Below are 20,312 nucleotides of genomic sequence, written 5' to 3'. Positions count from 1 at the left end.
CGCATTTGATTTCTATGACCTCGGAGTCTAGTCTCGGGCCAATTCGAGCCCTACAATCAAAGCTTCATACTCTGCCTCATTGTTAGTCAGCAGGACCGTTCTTATGGCCTACCTTAGGGTTTCCCCTTAAGGTGTGATTAGTACTATGCCGAGCCTGGACCCATTTACGTTGGAAGCTCTATCCGTGAATAGGGTCCAAACTCCTGATGTCGATTCTGACACCATCTCTTCATATTTGGTTGCCAAAGGTAACAGTCCCGGACTAAAAATCGGCTACAAAGTCGGCCAAAATTTGTGACTTAATCACAGTCCTAGGTTTAAATTCTATGTCAAATTCACTCATTTCGACGGCCCACTTGGCCAGCCTACCCGAAAGTTCGGGTTCATGAAGGATATTCCGAAGGGGAAATGTGGTCATTGTTGATGGCCAATTTTGACCCTCCCTTTTAAATTTATTTATTTATACTTAACAATTTACAATAAATATTTTTAAAGTGTTTTTTAGTATCAAATGCCTATTTTTACAAATTAACCAAGTATTAGCTCTAAAATTAATCACATAGTATTAACATTATGTAATTACAAATATATTTACCTTTTTTAAAAGATTATTAAAATAATTCTATATATATATATATATATATATATATATATATATATATATATATATATATATATATATATATATATATATATATATATATATATATATATATATATATATATACATATACATAGGTTCTATAACTAATTTTATAGACTACTATTTAATTTCTAGTAAATTAGATTATTATATGAAATTCGAATTTACTGTTGCAATTTAGGAAAAAATAAGTGTTTTACAAATGGTTCATTAAATAATTAGTAGTATATATAGTAATTATAATTTTATCACATTTTATTGAAATATTTTAAGATTATTTAAATTAAATTCAAAAGGGGCCAAAAGACAAAAGGGCCACAATTGCAATTCTTAAACCAAAGACAAAGTGGCCATTTTTCAAATCATTTGGCCCAGTTAACAAGCCCAGTCCGAAAATACACCCAACCCAAACACCCATCTCTTTCCACCATGGCGATCCAAGTAACTTTATTTGCACCAATCAACGCTTGCCACATCACCCGTCTTCAACACTCACATAAAAAACACAAATGATCTGAGTCGTTGATCCAAATCATCGACGACCCATGATTACTCACATTTTCTCTTTTAATTTTGACCAGTGATCAAATATTATCTCCACCATTGGATCACACAAATCCAACGGTTCCCGTATTTTCCCAAATTAATTTGTTTAAACTCATAAAACCCCGATTTACCTGTGTCGTTGATCAAATGATCAAACCCATATTCCATCTTTCAAACATAACCCTCAGAGACCAACCCCCAATACCCTAACCCTAAATCATTTCCCCTCTAACCTCGCCGCCCTCCTTTCCCTTTTCTCTCTTCCATCTGTCAACCTCTATCATCCTAATCAATCAAAAACCTTGCACCAATTCGTGCAAGGTCACAAATCGACCAAAAATCATCCACTTTGCCTTCTGAATCCGCGAATCCCGCCGGTTTCTTCCCCATTTCATCGTTCAAATTCAAACGCCTAAAATTTGGAACCCTAGCATAAACATTAAACCTCAAATGGTTTAAATCCTCTTATACTTCGTCAAATCAGAGCATGCATAGAGCTTCCTTCAGAGACTCATCATGAAATTCTATACCAAGAGGTCATACACAGTGACCTCTGGGTTTTAGGATTTTTCCATTGGTTCAAAGCCTTCAACAATCGATCCCTACTCTCAGGTAAGATCGACCCTATTTTTTCCCTCTATTTCTTTCTGATTTCCACTCAATTTGCTATCATCATCTACCATGCGTCACTCTCCACTACTGATTAGAATTTGTGAAATCCTAGATCCTTAAATGGCACTATAAAAGGGGCTTTTAATATTCTCACCAAACACACGAACACGGACACGGACACAAACACGACAACCTAACACTGAAATCATATACACAATCCCTCAAGAGCAATTTTGAGTTCAAAAGCCTAGGGTTCCATACTGTTTCTTTTCTTTTTCATTTCTGAGTACTGTCGCTGCTTCGAACTTGAAGTTTTTTGAGGTCTTAAGCAAACTAAGAGAGTATTCATTTGGTCTACTATCCTAAAAAGGGTTAGCATATATCTCATCTCTCTCTTTTTCTCATCTCTTTTGAATGCCATAAATGTGTTAGTTATCTTCTGAGAATTACAATAGTTTATGGTGTTTGTAATCAGTATGGGAATGCTTATGTTCTGATAGTATATTGTCTGGTCGTAATTATTTGTCATGCCTTTTGAGTCTTTAATTGATGATTGATCAAGTTATTAAGTGATTCTTGATGGTTTTCATTTCTGCATTTCCAACAGTCTACATGTTTAAGTTATAATGTGTCTTGAATGATTGTTCATGTTCACATGAACTTCATAGCCTTCCATTGAAGATTCTATAGCGACCTTTACCTTTATACGCTACTTATCTGTATTTTGTTAGTCTTTTGGTTGAGTTTGCTGTTTGATAATCATAACTGAGATGAATCTGAAGGTGCCTAAGTTTATATCATCTACCATTTAACTTAAGCATGAAAATCTAAGTGCTTATGTGCTTTTTTTTCTTCTCTATACTTGTGTTTGTTAACTTTGAAAGCAACTTTTGGGTTGTCACTATGACATTCTCATGATCTCATATAGTTATTGTTGCATCTGTTCACCTAGACTTGTTTGAGTTGAACTTTGTTCTTTTCATGAATGCCAATAGTTCTACTATACACATCCTGTTAGGATTAATTTATCCTTCCTTCATAAAACAAGTCATGATCATGTTTTGTTACAGTCAACTGGTAATTTATGTATAACTAAACTTGGCTATCTCATGATTAGTTAAAATCTTCAGATACATGTTTAATTCAAAACATACTTTGTATAGTACTTCCTTGCCTTTAATCTCTTTGAACTACTGTTAGTTTTGTAAAGCTTACATGCATCTATCATCAAGTTATCTTCCATAAAAAGTGAGACTTAGTTATTCTGTATTAATCAAGTGATAACTTTTAAAAGTTGAAGCAGGACTACTTCACATTTAGATACTAAACTAGACTTATGTCTAAGTTAAACTTATTTTAACACAATGCTTTCCTTTATCTGTAAATCCCTCTCCTAATGACATGTTTAACCTGATTCTATAATGTGCAAAGCTTCCCTATTTATATAAGGTCATAACTACACTTGAAGTGTTCATGTAACTAACTGAATACTATATGTTCCTGTTTGATTCCTGATCTCATGCTTTGACCTATATCACCCTAGTCCTTTCCTTATTGTTAATTTGAAACCAAACCTAATCCTTAAACCTTATGAGATCTTTAGTTGATACTGTCTGAACATGATGACTCGTTAATGTTAATATTTTTAGGGATATAACTCTGTTGAGCCCTTAGGGATTCCATGTTCAAATCTGTGAACTTGTAGTCATGTTAAAAGTCCAAACTTGTCTCTGATATCTTCTGTAAAAATGGTTTGCCATGACTGTTCTGTCTGAATCTTTATTGATGACCCTTAAAGTGCTAAGTAGTATCATCAACCCATGCATGTGCTAGAAGCAAACCAATCAGTTTACAGTTGGTTTGCCAGGGACAAGAGCATCTGTATCTTTGTGTTGTTGCATATATATGAGCCCTGTATAGCTTGCCTTTCCTTTGAGTGTGCACTTCTCTAATATTTAGACCTTTAACAGTATGCTTGTGATGTTTCTGCTCCTCTCATGTGTGTGTTCCAAAGTCAGACCTTCAAATTCACTTGATATGTATTCTTTTATTTGGCATAAAATGTAGACTATGTGTTCTTATTTTAGGAACGAAAGTATATTTTTGTGGCAAGTAATGCTATAGCATTTAGTTTATATTGAAATGGCCTCATTGTCGTTTAAACCTATAAGGAAAATATGTTGTTAGTATTTAGGGGTATTTGGGATAGAAATTTAACTCTAGGTTGGGCTGCCCTCCCCGGCACAAGCATTGCCCTGGACCTTAAGTCCCTTGGAAACTTTAAAGTGTCGGGGGATTCAAAGGGGACATTGACCTTGAGTAAAAATTCCTCCTTAGCCCTTAATTCATTAACACATTTGTTTATTTAGGGGTTTAATATTTAATGACAACGAAAGATTTTAAATGTAAATTATTTGCCGTGTATAACTACCACATTAATATAATTTCCCATAGTATTTGAGTATTGATAATTTCTTGTTCCAGTCGTTTGTCTATACATCTATACATGTTTGAATATGTTGAAAATATGAAATATACATCTAATAACCTTCTTTCTTTCTGGGCATGTACACACTTGGGCCTGCTAAGTTCCTAAGGAACTCAGGCCCAAACCAGCCTTGTTGTATTTTTTGGAGGGTCCAGTCAGCTGTAGCCGTATCTTTCAATTGCTGGGCCTACCTTCTTGAGGCCCAACCACCAGAGTCCAGTCTTCTTTCGCTCATTTCTTTCATTACTATTTATTGCTTCCATAATCTAGTTTATTGCTTTCATTATTTTCACTTGTTGCCCTTGTCGTTTTATCGTATTTTTGTTATCATATATTTAACACTCATATATTGGATCATGTACTTTATATTCATGCTTTAATATCATATGAAACATAAGCAAACTTTAAATAATATAGCAAACTTTGAATTAATTAGTAATTAATCTTTACTGCGCTAATTATAATTTATTCATATCATTACCATGATCTCGCTCACTTATTTTTTCTTAAAGATGTTTTGAAGCCCAGAATTTAATCAAAACAGCACCCCGTTTTCAGAAAGACAAATCAGAAAGAGTCGATGGTCTTACTCACAAGAGGTAAATCAGATTTTGTTTTGTAAAACATCGAAGCATTATTGCCCCAAATGATTTTTAAAAGATCGCCTCTCTTAAGATTCCAGAAATCAAGGTACATTTAGGTTTACTTTCTTACAAACATCTTTTATATAAACACACATTCCTTAAATCAATTATTTCCATGGCTTAATCTCATTTTTTTACAAGCCTTATAAAATATGGACTACTTTCAGAACTACTCTATAACTTCACATCTCTCTTAAGTCCTACATTCCTTATATATACCCTCCTTTATATATATATATATATATATATATATATATATATATATATATATATATATATATATATATATATAGTAAGTCGTGATTTAAAAGTAATTAAGCATAGTATAAATAACTGATTCCTTAAAATTAGTCTAAGTCCTATGGAGCTACCTCATGTAGATTTTAAGGGGTGCCTAACACCCTTCCCCTAGAAGAATAAGAACCCTTACCCATAATCTCACCGGTTTGCAGACCTATAAGGAACATGACTTAGTAATTAAATAGGTACCCTAGTATACTTTAAATATTAGGTGGAGACTCTCTTTCATCAATAACAGAGAAACCACAAGTTGAATCATATCTTGACTACTGCAAAATAGGGTGCAACAGTCACCCTTAGTTTTCAAGCGGCGACTACGAGAGCTAAGGCCAATTTCTCTAGATGTGGGTAGCGAATTTCTTATCCAGTTAAAATTTTACTAACATAATAGATAGGAGATTGCGTACCTTCGTCCTCAAGGGCTAGAACAACACTTACCACTATTTCTGAGACTGCAAAGTAGACCAACTGTTTTTTGCCTTCTTCCGGTTTCGATAGTAATGGAGGGCTTGACAAATACCTTTTCAAATCCCTCAAATCCTATTGATATTCCGAGGTCCATTCGAAGTTGTTCTTCTTTTTGAGCAATGAGAAGAAATGAAGGCATTTCTCCGAAGACCGGGAAATGAATCTGCTCAAAGCGGCCAATCTCCTCGTTAGCCTCTGAACCTCTTTTACGCTTGATAGCTGGTCCGGGATGTCTTCGATGGACTTAATTTTATCAGGGTTAACCTCGATCCTCCTTTGTGACACCAAGAATCCCAAGAACTTATCGGAGCTGACCTAGAACGCACATTTCTCGGGGTTAAGCTTCATGTTGTGCTTCCTTAAGATGTCAAAATTTTCTTGCAAGTGTTTGAGATTATCACTTGCTTTCAAAGACTTTACAAGCATATCATCTATGTAAACTTCCATGGTTTTCACTATTTGCTTTTCAAACATCTTGTTCACGAGCCGTTGATAAGTGTCTCCGGTGCTCTTTAGCCCGAAGGGCATCACGTTGTAACAATATGTGTCCAAATTCATGATGAACAAAGTTTTTTCCTGATCATCCGAGTCCATTTTGATTTGATTGTACCCGGATTAAGTATCGAGGAAACTCATTAACTCGTTCCTTGCCGTTGCATCAATTATTTGATCAATGTTTGGCAATGGGAACAAATCTTTTGGCATGCCTTATTTAAGTCCTTATAGTCTACGCACATGCGAAATTTATTCTTCTTCTTTGGTACTACTGCTACGTTAGCTAGGCAGTCGGGATACTTTTCCTCTTAGATCGAACCGATATTAAGTAGGCGAGCTACCTTTTCCTTGACGAATTTATTTCTGGCCTCGGCAATAGGATTTTTTTTTCTATCTTGCCAGAGGAATGCTGTGATTTGAGCTTAGCTTATGTATGGCCACCTCTGGCGGGATACCTGTCATATCTGCATAAGACCATGCAAAACAATCGACATTAAATTTAAGAAATTCAATAATACTAGACCTGAGTTTAGGGTGTATTCTTGTTCCCAAGTGAAATTTCCTCTCCAAAAATTTCTCGAACAATGCGAGTTGCTCAAGTTCTTCTGTTATGGACTTTGTTGCGTCCGTCTCTTCTGGTACCTGGAAATACCTTGGCACCTGATAGGATTCTGACGCCCTTTCCCCCTGGCTGACTTCTCTTGGCTCAGGATCAGGCGTCGGCTCCTGTAATTGCTATGCCGCATGTTCCTTCCCTTTGCTACTAGAGATTGAGATTTCATTCATATCCCTCTCTGCCGGTTGGCACCTCTTATTTGTTTAACTCCCTCGGGGGTTGGAAATTTTAGCAACTAATGATATGTTGATGGAAAAACCTTCATTTCGTGCAGCCATGGTCTCCCTAGGATGATATTGTAACCCATATCGCTATCCACTACCTCAAAAAGAGTCGTCTTCATCACCCCTTCGGCATTCGTGGGCAGCAAGATTTCTCACTGGGTTGTCACGCTTGCCAGATTGTACCCAACGAGGAGTTTTGTGGCCGGAATAATACTTCCGCTAAGCTTGGCTTACTCCAACACTCTCCATTGGATGATATTGGATGAACTTCTTGGATCCACCAGAACACGCTTAATCTTAAAATCTAAGACATTTAGAAAAATTATCAGGATGTCGTTATGCAGTAGCAGCAGTCCATAAGCGCCTTCCTCCGTAAAATGATGTCGTGTTTAACAACTTCCTGGAGATTTTTGTTGTGGTTCACTAATACTTTCGTCTTTTTTGCCGCCAAAAATGTAAACCCGTTGATCTCCCCCTCCCTCCCCCCACCCCCCACCCAAAAATCATGTTGATCATCATGCGTGGGGGATCTTCTCCTGCTTTTGAAGGCTTCACATTATCACAATTGCGACCGTAGTTGTTTTCAGCCCGATCGCTTAAATATTCCATGAGATGACATTTTTCAGCAATGTCGCCACCTCTTCGCACAAATGCCGGAAGTCCCTAGTCTGGGGACCGTTTGTCCCGTGGTATTCACACCACAAATTAGGATCTCTCTGGACAGTATCTGATCTTATTGGCTTCGATAACTGCGTTTATTTAATGTTCCTCATGGTCGATACCAGCTCCACTACGCTAACGTTGAAGTTGTATTCGAAAAGTCTATGGTAGGAAGAATCTGACATTTCCTTGTTCAGAATGGACCTATTGTTTCGACCGTGATCGGTTCTTCTAACAATAGAAAATCTATCCGCTGAAGGGAATCCAACTCCTTGAAGACCGTCGATCTGTGTCGAAGTCTTCTTTCGATTTCTCTTTATTCTTCTCCTGGTTCCGACTCTTAACCGATGCTGGGAAACCGGGTTGTTCATCTTCAGTCCTTATTTTTGACTCGTACCAATTGTGAACATCCGCCCAAGTTGTCTCCTGGAACTCGAGCAAAATTTCTTTCAACTTCTGGAAAGCGTCAGAACTTCTCGGATTCAGACCTTTGGTGAATGCTTCAGCCGCCCATTCATCCGGAACGGCCAGTAGCAACATCCTTTCCTTCTAGAACCTGGTTACGAACTCCCGCAGCAACTCGGACTCTCCTTGCGCAATCCTGAATATATCATCCTTTCGATCTTGTACCTTTCTTGTCCCAGCATAGGTCTTGATGAAAGAATCCGCGAGCATCTCAAAGAAATCTATGGAATGGTCGAGCAAAAGCGAATACCACATCAGGGCTCCCGAGTCACCCAGAATTTTTTCAGCAAAACTGACTCAATCTCGTAGGGAGGTAAATCGTTTCCCTTCATCGACGGTATATAGGTAGTGATATACTCCTGAGGATCCGAAGTCCCATCATACTTCGGCACATCTGGAATTTTAAACTGCTTCGGGATCAGTTCAGGTTCTACACTTGGTTTGTACGGTAATTGAGTGTATTTCTTTCAGTACTGGTGGTGGGCCTGGAATTTGATCCATTCGGGTATTTACTTCCCTCATAAATCGCATGAGTTCGATTTTAAAGGGATTATTCTTGTTGTTGTGACCGGACACGTTCCTCCCGGCACTATCAGAGCCGACCTCGCCCCTCGAGGTGTTGTTGTTGACCCTCTGCATCGCTTGGTTTCCGGGAGCACCAGGAAGAACTAGGCCTTGCCCATTCGCGTTGTTGGAAACGCCCGACAATGCCTGCTTCAGTTCCGTCATGACCTTATCATGCCGTGTGAGATGGCCTATAATGGCCTCCTGTTGCTCTTGCAAGACCCTGACCGCTTTGACGACTTACTCTTTTTCAGCATCATCAGGAGTTGTCTCTCAAACATGTCGCGGATATCGGCCACTGTGGACCGGCGTGGCCTAGTTTCCCTCGTTGCGGGTATCACTGATTGAATCCTCGTGTTGAGGCTGATTTCCTTGGGCCTCAATGTTGTTGTGTGTTGTTAACACCATTATCTGCTATTTTTAATGATTTTTGCTAAGAACAAAAAAAACAAACAAGTTAGTAACAGATGGAGGGATCAATTCAATTACACGACTGTTTATGCCTCATGGTGGGCGCCAAACTGTTTACCCGTAAAATGGTCTAGTTGAATTTATACGTGATTTAAAGACAAGTAAATTAATTTGAGCCAAAAATAATAGTTGAATTAGATAGAAATATAAGACTTAGCCTTAAAATCGAAATAGTCAGCAGATATCTTGGTTCCGAGCGCAGAGCTATCGGGAGCAATAAGAACAATACAGATAAGCAAGAAAGTAAAATGTTATTGAGCTTTTGATAGAATATAGTGTATGCTTGTGAGAAAATTTCTCTCATTTACAATGATGGTAGAGCTCACTATTTATAGCTGCACCTAGGGAACAATGTCCTAGGATTAAGTTCATATTTAATGACAACTATGAGGGTCATTGAAGGATGTGTAACGGCGGGCAGTGAATGCCATATTTTCTATAATGGATCATGCACTTAATGTTGTAGAATATTCTTCATTGAATGCTATCGGATGGCAGCATTAATTTTGTCGTTATGAGTATCATTCTCTCCGGTGACAAGCAAGATCATTGCCTTCTGGTTCAGCTATCTTTTGCTTTCGGTTTCACGTGTCGCTTTCTCATGGGATCATTAAATATGAACATATTTTACCCCATGCAGTACTATTATGTATGTGCCTCATTCAGTACCTTTAGTTTTTCATCACCTTCTTTTCTACTAAGCATCACTAAATCCATAGACACAAGGGTCTTTCCGGTGGGATTAAGCCATTGCTTTAACATATGATATTATCCGCTTTAGATTAAATTTATACCGTTAAGAGTATCCTAACCGGTCATAATCTATAGAACAAGAAGACTCTTTTCTTGTTTTTCCTTTTTTTTTTTGAGGAGAAAATGAACAAGGAATGGATTCAAGCTTCTCCGATCGGATGGTGATGATCACTTGCATACATTTCAATATGATCTATGTATAATTTTCTTAATTGAAGCGTTCAAGTTTTCAAACTTTGAAAGGAAAATATGATTATAATTGAATGAAACTATGCAAAAAAATCTCAAGTCAATTTTGTTTTGCTACTAAAAGAAGAGAGACTAAAGAATTTCCTAATAAAAATAATATTATTTGAGATAAATATAGATAAAGAAGACAATAGGTGGCTAGCATAGTCGCAAAAGCTGTTTGTGAAAATGATTTTCTCGATAGATATATATATATTTTTTTCTTTTTGGTCCAAATAGATTTGTTGTTTAGATACAGCTTAATGCTTGTAACTTGCTTCAGGAAAGAAAAAAACAAAAAAGTAATAAAATAACTCCATAGTACGTTCCCTAAGCATAAGTTTCATGATCATCAAATTAAGGTCGTTTATTTTCCGCCTCAATATCTATATATTTATATAATTGAGGGGCAATGCCCCGTGATGTGACAAGGCTTATTGATCAGGATTTGCATCTATCTGTTTCCTCATTTTTTTTGCCCTTTTCTCCTTTAGTTCGTTTTATTTTTCACTACCCCTATTTAACGGCGTTCGCATACAGTTCGTAACTTCCAAATCTTTAAATTAATAGACGTGTTTCTTCCGTTTCGTTGTGTATATCTATAGATTAGTTTCCTTTTTTATGGTAACTTTAATTAATATAATAGTGCCAACAGCTACTTTCCTGCATGCCCATCCTACTTTCTTTTTTGTTTTCTCTTTTTTCCTTTTTAGTGTGCATTTGATTGAATGTGAAGGTTTTGAATTTGGGGGATAAACTTTTAGTTGTATGCTTCAATGAAGTATTTCTCAAATTCCAGTCTATAAACAGTGGGTCTGCATCATGTGAAGAAATGCGAGGCATGTGAAATTTGCTATGTTGGTGATATAGTTCTCGGGAAAAAAAAATGTTACTTTTAAGGTCCACAGGGGAACACTCTTACCTTTTATGATTTTCTTTTTTCGTATTTTTCTTTACCCGGAGTAATCTCTGTTAGTTCAGGCTGTATTCACATTGAAAACATATTCTTTATCTATGTATAAAACATTTGGTAGAAGTGTTGTGTTTTGTTTTTGTTGATGGTAGTGCGCGTATAGTGTATCCCTTTTTCCATTTCGTTTCGGTATTCTTTGAGAAATTTTATTGTTATTATTTTGTAGGAATACTGAAGGATCAACATTGAAACATGGTGAGCTTTTGGCCTCACACACGTGATTTGTACATCTACTAATGCTGCATAAGTTTTCTTTTTCTTCTACCCCCAAAATATTTGAATACTTGTATAAAATGAAAATGATTCATGCATCATTATGGTTTTGTTTTGAAATGTCACTGAAAGTCCAAAATTGAATGTTTGAAACCATGAAGTGATAACAGACACAATCTCGATATGGACAGTTTAATTGAAGCGAATCCCTTAATAATTTGTATATCTACATGGCACCTTTTACAGTTTAGGGTTTAGATTTATCTATCTTTTGGCTAATTCCCCTATTTATGTAATGTGCCCTAAATAAATAAAAAAATTCAATAGTCACGTCTCTTAATTGGCCGCCATTTATAATTCATTTCCCTCACTTTTGATCATTTTCGGTCCGTTTTTACTGAAACAAAATGATTCTTCATTCTTCTACTTTTACATTCTCTTTCCCAAGTTCCTTTTCAATCATCTGCTCTACTTTTTAACTATTTCTTCTATGACAAAATCTATATATTCTATCCTTTTTTATTATTTCTCATGAAGAAGTTTTTTTCCGTTTTACTTCTAATGAAGTTTGAAAAGCTACTTCAATGTCAGCAACAAGAAAATGGAGAAGAGTACGGCGGTGGGGTTGTTGTATTTAATAAGATTCAATCACTTGAAAGATAACATATTTGTCAAATAATGCAGAGGTCCAATATGTGGTGATTGAACAGAAAGATGATTGAGATTAATTGCAAGCAGTAATGGGCAAAAACTGTAAGTATACTCAAATGAACGACTTGTATCATGCAAAACTTTAGAGATCTCCATGTTTCTTTTTTTTTTTTTTATTATTAGTAGAAATCTTCGTGTTGTTTTCTCATTATCTATTCATCGTAATATGATAGAAAGGTGACAAGTTGCTCAGAGAGACTAATGTAATATATTTTTAAGCCAGGTTAGTTGCTTTGGAATCTTTTTCCCTGTTTTATTGTTAGAAAAGTTTTCACCTAAGAATATTATTACTATGAATGTAATTTTATTTACCCTAATATCCTTTTCGGGTAACTCACTAGTATTTTTTTTTTTTTTTGTAATAATTGTTTTGAAATACTATTTATTTTTTGGTGATTCATTAATGTGTTGTTTTTGGGTGATAATTATGATTTTCAATTCATGTTGTTCTCTTCTTTTTTTTAATTCTGTTTTGGGACCTACTTCCTATTTTGATATCTAATAAGTATCGATTTTATTAAACTAAAAGTAAATTTCTAAAGGTATTATTTCATATAGTTTTTATGTCAATTATCTTTTATATTAAAAAAAATAGTTTATACTTCTCAATTTCTCGATTTCATGTAAATGGCCTAGATACTTTGATGTCTTTCATGTATTTTACTGAAAGACTGTGAGCATATTTATTTGTTAATTCCTAAGATAAAAAAACTATATCAATAATAATAAGTGTTGATGCTATTTTGAGATAGGTGTTATTTGTTACCAGATAATTTATATATCTTCAATGAAAATGACCCAAATAATAAATTTCTCGGATTGTCCAATTGTCAATGAGACCAAAGCTTGAAATTTTTGTTAACATCGTTGATTCTCTCCAATTTGTGAAGATGTTGTGTGTATTGAATTGATAGGAAAAATTTAGCTTCCAAAATAAATAAACAGATTTTTTGAGATTAAAGAAAATCTTAGTATACTTCGGGTGATACTGAAGATGAAAAGTGTATTTTAGAGTGAAGGAGTTGCTGGTTATGAAAAGTTAGAGAAGAAAGAAAACATAAGTAGACATTCTTTCTGAAAAGATAAATGGATAGATAGATATAAGAAAAGAAAGAATACGAAAAAAAAACAGAAAAAGGTAAAAGAAAGGGAAAAAATAGCGTGAAATTAGAATTTAATTTTACGCATTTGGAGCAGATATTTTTTTATCATTGGTTAATTTCTTTTATAGCCTCTCTTTCTTCTTGTAGGTAAGAGTAAAGTCTGTGTACATACTACCCTTCTAGAACCCGCTTGTGGGATTATACTGGGTCTGTTATTGTTGTTGTTGATTAGCTTATTCTATAAGATGGTGAAGGAGTGTGCTACATACCGCCAATTATTATGTCAAGCAAAGAATGAATGGCTATAGGGTCTTAACATACCTCTCGTAAACTTGTGAGCACAATAAATGTATTGTAGATGAGGATAACAGAGAGTCGTAATATAGGAGTCAATAACAATATAATAAAGAGGAAAGTCGATAATAAGAGTTCATTTAGATGATGAAAACTGAGAGGAATATCAAGTAATATGATGATAGAAAGAAAAAGAAGAACAATGAAAGGCAAAAAATTAAAAAGGAAAGGAATACAAAAATAATTTTCTCTTTTTCCCTGTTTTTTGTTTCATTTTTCATTTTCTTTTACTTGAATAGAAGAAAAGTTCATCAAGTAAAAGTTTTATTATATAATTAAAGAAAAATAAGTTCTTATGTACATGTTTTTGAAATTAGACTAAGAGGGTCGTGGTTAAGCTCTCCAAACACAGAATATATGAACAAATTTCTTAAAATCCCTTTTTCATTTTTAAGGAATATTTGATATTAAAAAATATAGTTCATTTGAACTCTAATTCAACTAAAAACATTTATATTGTGATCTTATTGATATATATAATTAAATTTATTATTCGTATTTATAACAATAACAACAACAACAACAACAACAACAACAACAACAACAATAACTATACGTCAGTTCCAAACAAAGTTGGAGTCGGTGATATGAATTATTCTTTTTTTCGTATCTATATACATGAAATAAATTATCACTTCTAAAGTAAATTTATAAAAAGATCATTTCTAAATTTAATAGTATTTTTTCATAATCGCGCGAAGCGCGAAAAATTTCCTAGTTTACAGTATAATTTACAGGCTACCCTACCCAAAATTGTACAATAAAAAGAAATAGTCCTTCCATTATAAGGAAAATGATATTTTTGTTAATCCGATTTTAAAAAATAATGATATATTTTTAAATTTAAAAATAATTTAATTTAAATTTTTTTATTTTATCTTTAATAACAAATATTTATGGCCATTCAGAAATGTTAATAGAATATCACAAGTTTCAAAATATTTCTTTTTTAAAACTCCGTGGCCGATTTTGATTTTTTTTTTTTTTATGGTTTTGTATATAACTTGTAAATATAGATATACAAAATAATTAATAAAGAACTTAAATAAATGTGATAAATAGGATTCTATTATAGTATAGCTAGGTAAAAATCCCTTGTAAATTCTTATGCAATTTTCGTGGGCCAAAACAAATGATTTTGGTTGTAAGCCTTTTACTAAGATTTGGGTCTTTCCATCTAAGATCACTTTCTTTTCACTAAGTACTCCTATGAACGGTAACACAAATCTATTTTGAAAAAAAAAAAAATTATAAATAGCCAGATTTATAATTGGTAATTGAAAAATAGTCACAATTTTAAAAGTGATCAAAATTTAGCCATTTTTTCTTGTAAAGATAAAAATCTGAACAAAAATACCCTAAAAATCCAACATAATATGCTGGAGTTCGAATTTTTTACATATGAGATTCCATCATAATGTGATGAAATTTCAACATAATATGCTGGAAGTTTATACACATGAGCTCCATAATCCAGGTGCAACTTTCCATGTGCTGGAGTTCCAATATTATATGCTGGAAGTTTACATGCAGGAGCTCCCTAATCCAGCATATTATGTTGGAACTTTTCGTGATTCAGCAAAATAATAGTTATTTTTCAATGACTTTACAAACGTGGATATTTCTCAATTACTACTCCGAAAACTGGTTAGTCGATGCTATTTTCACATCTATTTTGCTAAAACATTAGGTGAAAACATAAAGGTAGTCCAAACTTTTGGGACACTTAACATGAACACTATTGCAATATAATTTTCGCTTTCTCATAGTTCTTTGAAAAACTAACTAGATTATGCTAAATAATTTTCGAGAAAATTTGTGCTTTTGGATTAGGAGTTAGAGAAAATTTACTTGGAAAAGATTTCTGTTAGTTTTGGTAAAGACTTACCTTTAAATCCTTTCAGTTTCTGAAAACATTTTGCTCTGATTTCCAAAAATCACAAATCTGTCTTTTGGATCAGATAGTTTTGGTTTTGTTAAAATAAAAATCTAATTAACTTTTCTATAAAATGACAAAAAGGAGAATTCTTTTTCCACATAAAGATGATTAATTTATTGCTATTTTCAAGACTTAACGGGGAAGAGTGGTATGTTATAAAGGTCCCCAACTAAATCTTACTCCCTACGTTTCAATTTAGATGATGTGGGAAAACATGAAATAATGTTTAATAAAAAAAAACTTTTGAAATATGTGATCCTAAAAGCTTAATTGGCAGCTTTGTGGGGTTATAACATTTATGTGGCTATAAAAACTTCTTATTAAGGATAAAGTGAGTAAAATAAAAAAAATTAAAGTTAAATTATTTTTAAATATGAAAATGTGTCATTTTTTTTTAAAACAGACTAATATGAAAAGTGTGTCATTTAAATTGAAACGGAAGAAGTACTTATTTTACCATAGTTAACATGAAAAGGAAATGTCCAATGTTGAATTTCTAACACTTTATCTAAGAAATTAAGTGATTAGAACACTTGTATTATAAATTTAGATATGTAACATGTCCTCATCAAGTGTGAGTATTTTTTTTTTTTTTTTGGCCAAATATATTGATATTGAAAATCTTTATTGGTAAAAGATAGTGATAGAAAACAGTCGGACAAACTTTTTTACGCACTATATTAAATTGTCTGAATCATCGTCTAATAGCTTCAAGTTTTAGAGGGAAATTAAGTGCTGACATTACTAATTTTAGATCTGCAACCGTGGTCACGAGTAGAGCCGTCAAAATGGACTGGCTTCACCAGCCTGTTATTTGAGTAGTGTTTGGTTAGAATTTTTTGAGCCCATTTAAAATTGAGGTTTAAAAGTTCGGCCGAAGATAATCCGTTGGCCCTTGAGGCTTGACCGAAATTGGGCCTGGGCCGGCCCGTGGGCCAAAAATTAATTAAATTTAAATTAATTAACTATTAAATATTTAATATTTAAAAAAACTAAAAACTAAAAAAATAATTAACTATAATCCCCATTCTCCAACCCTAGATTGCTCATCTACCCTTCCATATCAACTAGAATTTAGATTTTTGACATGCATGTAATATGACAAAATTAGTTTTTCTTTTGCTTAACTAATAACGAACTCGAAAAGTTTTAGGTGACCAAAATAATCTTTTATCAAAAGAAAATATTACTTCAAGTGGCCAATGATCAGTTTGGATTACTTTAATATATTATTAATATTTAAATTGTTCTTCAGTATAGAAAAAGATCAACTTTAAATATAAAAAAAATATGACCACTAGCGAATTTCAGGAATTTAAAACATTTATGGACTATAATGATGAAATTGGCAAACGATGTTAATCCTAAATTAAAAACCTCAGCATATAAACTTATTGAAGCAATTCCTGAATCTAAGAAAAATGAAAGAAAAGTATTAAGAAAATATTCACGTAACTTTTAAAAAGAGGAGTTAGAGATATAGAGAATTTACATTTTAATTACGAGATTCATCGTCAAATATCAAGTTTTTTATATGTTCTAAGCAAACAGAAGTTGTTTACATGATTAATCAACTATGTCACAAAAAACTATTTAAGGATTTAAAGAAATTCTTTTTTCTAAAAATAATTGAAGGGTCGGCCCGCCCTAACCCGTGGCCCTCTTAGGGATGGGTTGGGCTGGCCATTTTAAGGCCCATTCATATGGCGGTCAGGCCCGGCCTAATTCACCAAATTTAAAAGCCCATGAAGCTTGGACTGGGCTGGACTGGCCTGGCCCGTTTTGACAGCTCCGGTCACGAGACTATATATTATGACACAAACTTGTGTACGTCCGGACCAATGGTACGAGGCTTCCAAAACAGGAAAGGATTGTCGTAAAACTGGTCATAAAACTCATTAGCTCGTTATTTACTACAAATATGAGAAATTATAGAATTTGTAAGGGTATTCAACAAGCTCTGAACTGTATTGTTGAATGGCCTTACAAGAATTTAGAAACACAACATTTTAACAGATTTTGAATGGAATGATTTCGACTATCGATTTGTTGAAACTGAAAAAATAAGTTTTGAAATTGAAATTGAAAGAATATTTGAAAGTATTTTTCTAGACATGAATTTTACTAAGTTGAAGATTTTGTGTGCGAAAGCAGAAAGTTATCTGTTCACTTCAAATACTCCTCAAAACACAATTTTCAACATCAAAATTTTGTTGTAAGTTGAAATTAAAATAATAGACAAAATTATAAAATTAAATTAGTTTACAAATAATAAAATTGTAACGACACGATCGGTCATTTTGAGCCTTAGCGCTTTGTTCAACGGGTTGAGGCCTTAAGTAGCTTCACTTCATGTTTTATGACTTGTACGTATGTTAGGAATTGAATTTCGGGAAGTTCTGAGTTGATTCGGAAGAAAAAATCTCAATTCGAAAGCTTTAAGTTGGAAGAGTTGATCAAGGTCTGATTTTTGAATGAACGACCTCGGAATCGGGATTTGAAGGTTCCAATAGGTTCATATGATGATTTCGGACTTGGGCGTGTATTCAGGTTGAGTATCGGGTGGCCCGGGAGCAATTCAGCACTTATTGTGGAAAGTTAGCATTTTGAAGGTTTTAGAATTTTTTAAATTTGATTTGAAATAGATTTTGATGTTATGGATGTCCGTTTGGGATTTCGAGCCTTGGAATGGGTTCGTTTCATGATTTGTGACTTGTACATAAAGTTTGGCGTCATTCCGGAATATTTAAGTGTAATTCGGACGCGTTCGTCGAAGTTTATAAGTTGAAAGTTTAAAGAAAAGTTTCGATCGTCAATTCGTAGTTTTGATGTTGTTTGGTGTGATTTGAGACCTCGAGCAGGTCTGTGTTATGTTATGTGACTAGTTGGTGTGATTGGACGGAGTCCCAGGGGCCTCGGGTGTATCTCGGGATGGTTTCAGACCATTTTTCTTTATTTTGTGATTGCTGGTTTCTGGTGTTTGGGTTGTTCATCGCGATCGCGTAGTGTTGGCTGGGAGCTGGCGAAGTTATTCTTCGCGATCGCACATAGTGGCTCGCGATCACGAAGTTTGGTCTGATGGTTCATCGTGTTCGCATGGCAAGGGTCGCGAACGCGAAGTGTTAGCGGGCTGGGCTTGGAAGGTTGTTCTTCGCGATTACAGAAGGTTTTGGTCTGAGGCATGAAGGTTTGGCCTTCGCGTTCGCAGAGCTGGGCTCGCGTTCGCGTAGGCTGATTAGGCAGAGGTTCGCGATCGCGTTGATTTTGTCGCGTTCGCGTAGAGTGAATCTGGGGCATCTGATTTTGGCCTTCGCGGTCGCGAAGGTATTCCCGCGATCACGAAGAAGAAGGGCCTGGGTAGACTTGTTTTTAATTTGGGACTTAGCTTTCACTTCTCTCATTTTGCACTTGGATGGCCGAATTTGGAGAGCTATTTTGAGGAGTTATTCATCAAGCAACACGAGGTAAGTGATTCACACTTATTGCAAGTTAAATACATGAGTTATATATGGATTGAACATGAACATTTATGGAAATTGTGGGAGTTTAGGAGAAAACCTAGAATTTGATATTTTTAGATTTTGGCCGCGAAATTGGACATGGAGTTAGGAATAGATTATATATTTGAGTTTGTGGTATTTATTGGTAAAGTTTATCTTCGAAAATTTTCGAAATCTGGGCATGTGGATCCGAGGGTTGACTTTGTTGACTTTTCGAGCGGAGTTAAGAATTATTATAAATTATTAAATTATACACTTGGAGTATATTTTGATTGATTTGCATGATGTTTGACTAGTTTCGGATCGATGAGCATTTGTTTGAGGTGTTAGAGAGGCGGTTATAGAATTTCAGAGCGAGATAAGCCTCATATCTAACCCTGTGAGGGGAAAATCACCCCCTGGGTGATGTATTTGATATATGTGTTAATTGCTGTGGGGGTTATGTATGCACAAGGTGACGAGAGTCCGTACGTAGCTAGATTCATGTTATGTCCGGGTAGACGTAAGCCTTTATTATGTTATTACTTGCACTATTTAAACTCATTTTTTCTAGTTTGAATTGCTTGAATTAATAAGTAAGATTTTGGTTAAAGTTTATGTTAAATCGAGCTTCATTATCTAGAGATTTGGCGGACTATTAATTATTGAGGAGAATTTATATTCATTTATGGACTTACCCTGAAATTGTAAATATATAATTCGTAAATTCGAAGAGTTTCCTTATTCCTGTGGATTGGGCCGAACGCCTCGGCGATATCTATATATATATATATATTATGGGATGCATCCATGGATCGCGTCGTACGATCTCGGCAGTATATGTATACGACTATATGGATCGGGCCGAACGACCTTGGCATAATTCATGCGTGAAATCGCTAAGAGTCCGAATACCCATGAGATTACCCTCTTAATTAAATTTGAAAATTACGTAATACTCTCTTTATGTCATGAGATCGGATATCTAATTGAGGGTTCCTATTTGTTGAGATAGCATGTGGCTCTTGGGGACATTTTAACTGATAATTGTTGTTAACGGATTTTGTTATCTACTGTTCCTTATTCTATTGATCTTGTTGTATTTCATGCCTATTTATGATTCCTGCATTTTATTTATTGGACTACTAGTAAGTGTCGATATCCTCGTCACTACTTCTCCGGGGTTAGGCTGGATACTTATTGGGTACGCGTTGATTTACGTACCCATACTACACTTCTGCACTAAATGTGTAGGATCTGACATGTTCATTCGATGGTCATCTTGGCGCGTAGGCGTAGCTATTGGGGAGGCTTTATGGTGAGCTGCTCTCTATGCTACGCACCGCAGCCCTCAGAGTTTCCA

This window comes from Nicotiana tomentosiformis, chromosome 4 (genome assembly GCF_000390325.3).
Source record: "Nicotiana tomentosiformis chromosome 4, ASM39032v3, whole genome shotgun sequence".
Lineage (NCBI taxonomy): Eukaryota > Viridiplantae > Streptophyta > Magnoliopsida > Solanales > Solanaceae > Nicotiana > Nicotiana tomentosiformis.
This window is presented reverse-complemented; position numbering follows the sequence as displayed.